Raw genomic sequence first — 6,985 nt, 5'->3', positions numbered from 1 at the left:
TCTCTCTCTCTCTCTCTCTCTCTCTCTCTCTCTCTCTCTCTCTCTCTCTCTCTCCTTTCTTTCAATCTTTTTAAACAGTGTAGCCACAGTAAAAGCACTGCTTGGGGCGAAGTCGAATTTCGTTGCTTGCCCATGCCTTACTTGCCGAGAACACTCCCTCCTTTGCGCTAGCCTGCCGCCATCGCCCTGCGGTTCCGGGCTCACTCACCACCCTCTACTGTGTGCATGAGCTCCCTCAACAGCGGCTGGCTTGAGTCTGTGTCTGCCCATCCTGAGGTGCTGCCTGCTCAGTCCCCTTTATACAGTCCTGATGCTGTCCCTGTCTTTTACCCCTGGACAAGCAGCTGGGAGTTTGGACATGTCCGGATAGAGTGAAGGGAAGGAGGCGGTGGGCCAGCCTTCCTGAGCGGGTGCCCTGCGGGCCTCAGTCTCCAGGGCTTCAGGTTCTTCATTCTTCCAAGCAAACTTGTGCTGCTGGCTCTCAGGGAAGCTCCGGGCCTTTGACCTTGGACTGGAATGTTGTCCTTGACCCCCATCATTTGTGGCTTCCGTTTCCTGGTCTGAGCTGAGCCCCGCACACACGGTGCAGAACACAGACTGCCCTTGGACTCTCCTGCCCTGCTCTTGATACTACCTATAAATCCTATCGGTTCTGTTCCGCAGAGCCTGCAGGGCTCCTGGCCACTGATTTACGTCCTGCACAGTGCAGGAGGCGCCCTGCTGCCCACACGCTGACAGGTTGTCCTCACAGGTGCGAACCAACCTCTCACCATGGCGTTGATTTGCACCACTAGAGATGTGAGAACCATGTCACACACTTGCTGGCCATGTGAGTGTCTTCTTCAGAGAAACATCTCTGAGTCATGTCACTGTTATTATTTGCTGCTGAGTTGTGTGGGCTCCTTATGCATTTTATTTTTTGGCAGAACCGGGGGTTGAACTCAGGCCCTTGTGCTTGCCAGGGAAGCGCTTATTCCACTGAGCCATCTCCCCGGCCCCCTTATGTATTTCAGATATTAACCCCTGCTATGACTTCTAGTTTGTGAGCGTTTTCTCCCATTCTGTAGCTTTCCTTTCCCTTTGTTGATTCTTCCCTCTGCTGTCCAGAAGTAGTTTTAATTGGATGCGTTGCATCTTTTGTTTTGCCTACAGGTTGGTTACATCTAGAGGCCACCGACAACTGCTCTCCTGTGAAGAGCGCAGTGGCCACCTCTTCCTTTGCTCACGTGGATGGTTTTGAATGGTGGAAACGCAGGTTATGTCTCTGCACTTATGCTGATTTGCGTCAGGTTTTACTGGCTGTGATGGTGGCGTAGCAGAGAACCTTTGCTGTCTGTGAAGACACAGAAAGGACTGAGGGCAGGGATGGGGGATCCTCTGCACTGAGACAGGGCGGATGAGACTTCATGGACTTTGGGCGGAGCTTGAGGGGCGGGTTCAGCGACACACAGGAGCTGATTCGAAGCTCCTTTGTGTGGGCGGGAACGGTGAAAGGAAGTTGTATCCAGGGCTGGAGTGGAGAGGGAGGAGGAGTGGTCCCTGGGAAGATGAGCTGTTGTTTAGGGGGTTCAGCCATGCTGGACCAGGGCCATGATAATTTAGCAGTGTGTACTCGGGCCATAACCTATCATTGCCATCTTTTAGGTGCTGTGAAGGGGCGATGAATCTCTTAGCCTGCTTCCGGTTGAGTGGGGGCACTGTCTGGGGCTCCAGGAGGTTGGCAGGATGATGGTTGACACCCACATAGACGCTGGTGCCAGGTGTTTCTGCCAGGATGAGAAGTGTATCATTAGTGACGGCTCACATCCCAGACTGAAGAAATCTTGTGTGGCACCTGCAAGCCGTCTGGGCCAATGGTCCACAGTCTGGCAGTGAATGAAAGGAACAGCAGAGAGTGAGAGGTCCGAAACCAGAGGGAAGAGCAACACGCGAGTTACCCAGGGGATTTGAACCCTTAGTTAGGCAAAGGTGTATAGGAGACAGGAGTTGTGGAGACCACTCAGGCAACAAGGGCTCAGGATCAGCAGGATCAGAGTTGTCGGGTGGCATGGAGTGTCTGGGTACTGTTTGGCTCGGGTGACAAGGAGTCAGGAGGGCAGGCTGGCTGCAACTTTGACCTCTGTTGCTATTGACAGGATGACCAGGCGGGGGCCTGTCCATGTAGGACCTAATCCTGTAGGCTTAGAGGATTTAAGATACGTTAACTCTCCAGGACACATACATGGCACCAGTTGAGTGGTGTCTATTGGTTGTGGGAAGTAGGAGTCCGCACATTGTCGCAGCAGGTACCAGAGGAAGGATAGAACAGGGACATAGTCAGCCACGGGAGGAAGGTTACCAGGAGCGAGGAAGTTGTGAAAGAGGGTCTCCCGTACATGAGCTCAAATGGACCTAGGAGGGTGGGGGTCCTGGGGAGTGCCCTGAGCCTAGTTAGTGCCTGGGGCAGCTGAGGTGAAGGCAGGGGCAGCTCCAAGATAAGTTTGGTGAAGTGGGCCTTTAGAGGCCCATTTGCCTCTATTCCCCATTGGTGTTTAGGGGCCATTGGATGTTGGGGAGCACAGGGGAAACGGAGGGATCCCTGAGGCAAACTGGCATGGGGTACAATGGGTGGCACGTGTGTCACTGGAAGTGTCCCAGAGAATATGGTCCATGAGAAGAAGGAAGAGGGAGGGAGGAGCTGGCTGCCCACTGGACTTGGCAATGTAGGATGAGCACTGTGTGGACAGAAGTGCGGCTTTTGGAGGAGAATTTTCCTCATGGGAGGTCACAAGGAAATTATGGGTGAAGGACCGTGTCTTGAGCCAGCAGAGAACGGGCCCTGTCTGAAGGGGTCCTGTAGGTCGATCACCAACACCCTCTCTGGAGACTGTAGGTCTACCACAGTGACTTGAAAACTCAGGGAGAACATATGTGGCTCCTGTGTCAACAGGAGGCTCTGGGCTCTAACCAAGATACCTTGATGGCGTCCATGGACCTCAAGCCTGTCACTTCTTTTTAGACACAAAACCGAGGAGGTGGTCTCTTGATGGATCTGGCTCCAGGGAGTTCTGTGAGGCAGGGAATTAGATGACCTGCTCTCTGTTGGACAGGGCAGTCACACTTCCAGTGGTCCTCAAGCTTGTAGATGGGACCAGGTCCAGGTGGTGGGCACAGGTTGGAGTAGGCTTGTGCCCAGTGTCCTTCTTTGCCACATTTGAGACCATCCAGGAGCACCTTGGGCTGCAGCAGTGTTTAAACTCAGGATTACCTTGTGGAGGTCCCACTTTGATGGGAGTCCAGAGTGTCACAGCCAAAAGCTGGCACTTGTGCATAGTCAATTTTTGCCTCTATTCTTGACGATATGAAAAAGCCAGATTAAATGAGTCTCCCTAATGGGGTTTGAGAGCTAAGATCTGTCTTTAAGCTTGTCATGAATGTCAGAAGTGGATAGGAATTAATACAAAATAGGAATTAATAACAATTGTTATTTAGTTGAGAGCAATCCATTTAATTATAAAAATTTTATCTGTGTATATAAAGCATAACCAGAGAAGCATTGTTTCTTACCAATCCTGGATGTTCTAGTAGTTAAATCACTGTAGAATATTAACAGACAACAGTTGTATGATTTTACAGAGATCATTCGACATCAGTAGTCATACATAGCAGTGTAGTGCCGCAGTCGTGGTGAAGTCTCCATTCTAGCTCTCACATAAGCTTTTGTTGGAAAATTATGATTTGACTGATGACCTCATGTTAGCTTGACATGAGCCTCTTATTACAAATATCTAGAGCACAAGAGAAAGGCATATGTTTAAGTCTGAAAGAAAATTTACATTGTAGAATACTGTACATTTGGAAGGCATGAATACTTTTAATATCAAGAACATCCTCTATGAGAAAACCTTATTTTAATTTTTTAAAAAAAATTTTGTCTTTTAACCAATGACCAAATTATTGGGGGTGTCTTCTAAGAGACTATATAGATTATTGGGGGTTTCCAATTAATAAACAAAGGTTGGCCACCCCTGTGTCTGCCAATTAGAGTCCTGTCCAATAATCTCTGCCAATTTGAATAACATTTGTTTAAGTATAGATTAATTTTGATATCATCTAAACCAGCTGATAACACAGGAGAAAGCAAGTTTTAAGTCTGTATTCCAAAGCTCAAATTAAAAGAGGGGCAGCTGTTCATAGAATGACATAAAAAAACACACGCAGACACACAAATGAACATCTTTACAAAAACAGAGTGCACTCAAGTATATTTTTGATCCAATTAGATTATAATAACATTTTAAGTCTGTAATTATGAAAAGACCAGTCAGAGTCAGAACGTTTGTAGGCTAATTAATAGAGATCTCTTATAAGAATTTGAAAAATATAAAAACCTCTTATTTCTAGTTCCTATATATATCGCAGGAGAGGCCACAAGATGGTGGTGGCCCTTCACGTGACAAGGCACTAAAAGGTGGCGCTCTGACATCACAAGAGGAATGGCTGTGAGATGGTGGCAGATGTCCACATGGCCGGGAAAACGGCAGTGACCCACCCGGTCAGGGCTGTCATGTCACAGGACAAGCCACCACATGGTGAGAGTGGGTGGCCACGTGGCGTGCAAGATGGCAGCCACATTTCAGACAGCCTCAGGTCAGCAGCGAAGCTGGGGGAGTCAGGGGGATGGGGTAGAGAATGGAGGAGGAGAACGGTTGGAGGAGGGGCCGCAGCTACCTGGCGTCCCCATACGGAAGAGGAAAGAGCAGCGGCAGAGTCCCCGGGGAGCCGGAGGCAGAGCAGAGCGCAGAGATGCTGCTACCGAGGCTGGAGTAGGTAGTCGCGGGGGAGGACACTGACAAGGCAGAGTTTCTGACAGGGGGGTGGGCAGGCAGTACCTGTGGCTAGCGCAGGGGGTAGCAGAGGGCGGAAGGTGGGAGGGACGTCTTCAGGTCAATAGTGGCTTCTAAGGGGTTTCTAGCCTTTCGCCAATGCACTGTCAGAAAGGTTTAAAAATTACTTGTTTCCGTTTGAGATATCCTTGAAGTCCAAGGGCGCAGAGGTTCTTTAGCAGACAACCCAGCGCCATGCGCTTTGGAGGGTAAGAATAATATCTCCCACGGCAGTCAGATTAAAAGTGAACCAAAGATTAGGGCAAAAGCCTGCTGTCACTTTCTGCCAAAACGCTGTCACTTTTTAGCCTGGAATGAGTGTGAGAAAGAGGAGACAACATCCACTTTAGCAGTCATCACTAGAAAAAGCAGGGGCTGGGGTCCAGATCGAGGAGGAAGACGGGGTCCCGACATGCGCTCATGATTTTCGAGATGAGACTAGAGGAAAGATGTACAAGACCCCCATAGTTTTGGGGCTCACAGGTGAGGACCGAGACTGGCCAGTGCTGGATGTGAGCTAGCAACGGCAGGCGGCAGAGGCAGAGGCAGAAGCAGAAGGTGGCTTGGTGAGGGAGCTCAAATCCAGGGCAGGGGATGTCCGGGAGCCACACTACTCACCGAAACTAAACTAATGTGGCTAAAACCACTCTTCAATCTCTGTGAGCCTGCTTCCTTGTAAGACCACAAGGAGGCTCGGTGTACCATCAGTAAATCATCAACAGACGGAGAGTTCCCAGAACAGACCTACAAAACAAATCAAAGTGAAGGTTGAGATGTTTCTGACTGTAGAAAATAACTAAGGGGTTGCTGACCAGCTGAAAAGCGCCGCTGTGGTAGTCAAGACCGCGAGTATGCAGGTGCGCGTTAAACAGAACTAAAGGACGCTCCCAGAAAGAATGCGTGCTGAGTAACGTCCACACTGCCCCTAAAGGCACTGTCCTGTGTTAAATGACGAATTTGTTTGCCAAACAGGATGTGGTTTCTAGCTTCAAAACCTCTATACCTCTAAGGCTCTCTTGCTGTCTGTCCTCTCCTGCCTATGGTCAAGCATTCCCAGGCCCGGTAATAAAAGGCTCATAAATTTTGATATTGGATTCTTTTTTTTTTTTTGGCAGATCTGGGGATTGAACTCAGGCCCTTGCACTTGCCAGGGAAGTGCTTATTCCACTGAGCCGTCTCCCCAGCCCCTGATACTGGATTCTGGTCTGGTTTCTGTGTTGAGACCCCATAACATTCTCCACAGCACTGTGTGAGAGAGGTCCACCCTCCTCCCCCACCCCACGCATGTCCACTTTCCCAGAGTCCTTTGCTGAAGACGTTTCCTCTTACCCATTTTTACTCTCGGCTTCCGTGACAAAGATCAGCTGACCGTGGATTAAAGACCTGCGGCTAAGATCCAGCCACACGGAGTCCTACAGTGAAGTTGCCCAGAACACGCATCCATTCTTCTGCCCAAGTGATGCACCTTATCTATTTCAGACTCCGGACAAATGGCCTGAGTTCAAGGGTCCCATGCCTGGGGCCCTGCCTGCGGCGGTGGTGTCCCTACTCTACCCAAGGACGCAGGGGTGGGTCGCTGCTGTTGGCTGGGTCACCTGAGTGCCTGGAGCCAGGCACGTGCTGCAGATGGAAGGGGCTTTGTCAAGACGGCACAGCCACCCGGGAGCTGGCGCGGACCTGAACCCAGACCCTGGACTTCGTCACAGCAGAAGCCCGGTTCCCCAGACAGACAAAGGTGTGTACGCAGAGCGCCCGTGGGAACAGAACTGAAGCGGATTTCCTAAAAGGGAAAAGCGACAGGCGTGCGCGCTCCGTGCCTGGCTGTCAGGAACCCTCTGCGGACGGAGGCTGCTCCCGGAGACAGCAAGCGCGGAGCGTTGCCAGGGGCTTTTCCTTCTCGTTGCCAGCAGCTGCAGGGACATCAAGTCGCACAGTCCGTTCCTCTAAACACAGAGACAGCTGGCCTCTCTGCTGCTCTTCCAGGGGCCTCTTAATTTTTCTGGGCAGGCTCTTCCCAAGGTCTTCTGACAGATTCCTCGTGGTCACCGCAGGTCCAGCTGCCACCAGACTTGAAGCCACGTGGAAGAGGCTGTCCACAGCAGACAGCCAGGTCTGCTCTC

The sequence above is a fragment of the Octodon degus genome, unplaced genomic scaffold (assembly GCF_000260255.1).
Source record: "Octodon degus isolate 3935 unplaced genomic scaffold, OctDeg1.0 scaffold00155, whole genome shotgun sequence".
NCBI classification, from domain to species: domain Eukaryota; kingdom Metazoa; phylum Chordata; class Mammalia; order Rodentia; family Octodontidae; genus Octodon; species Octodon degus.
The sequence above is the reverse complement of the archived record's forward strand: the minus strand, read 5'-3'. Positions refer to the sequence as shown.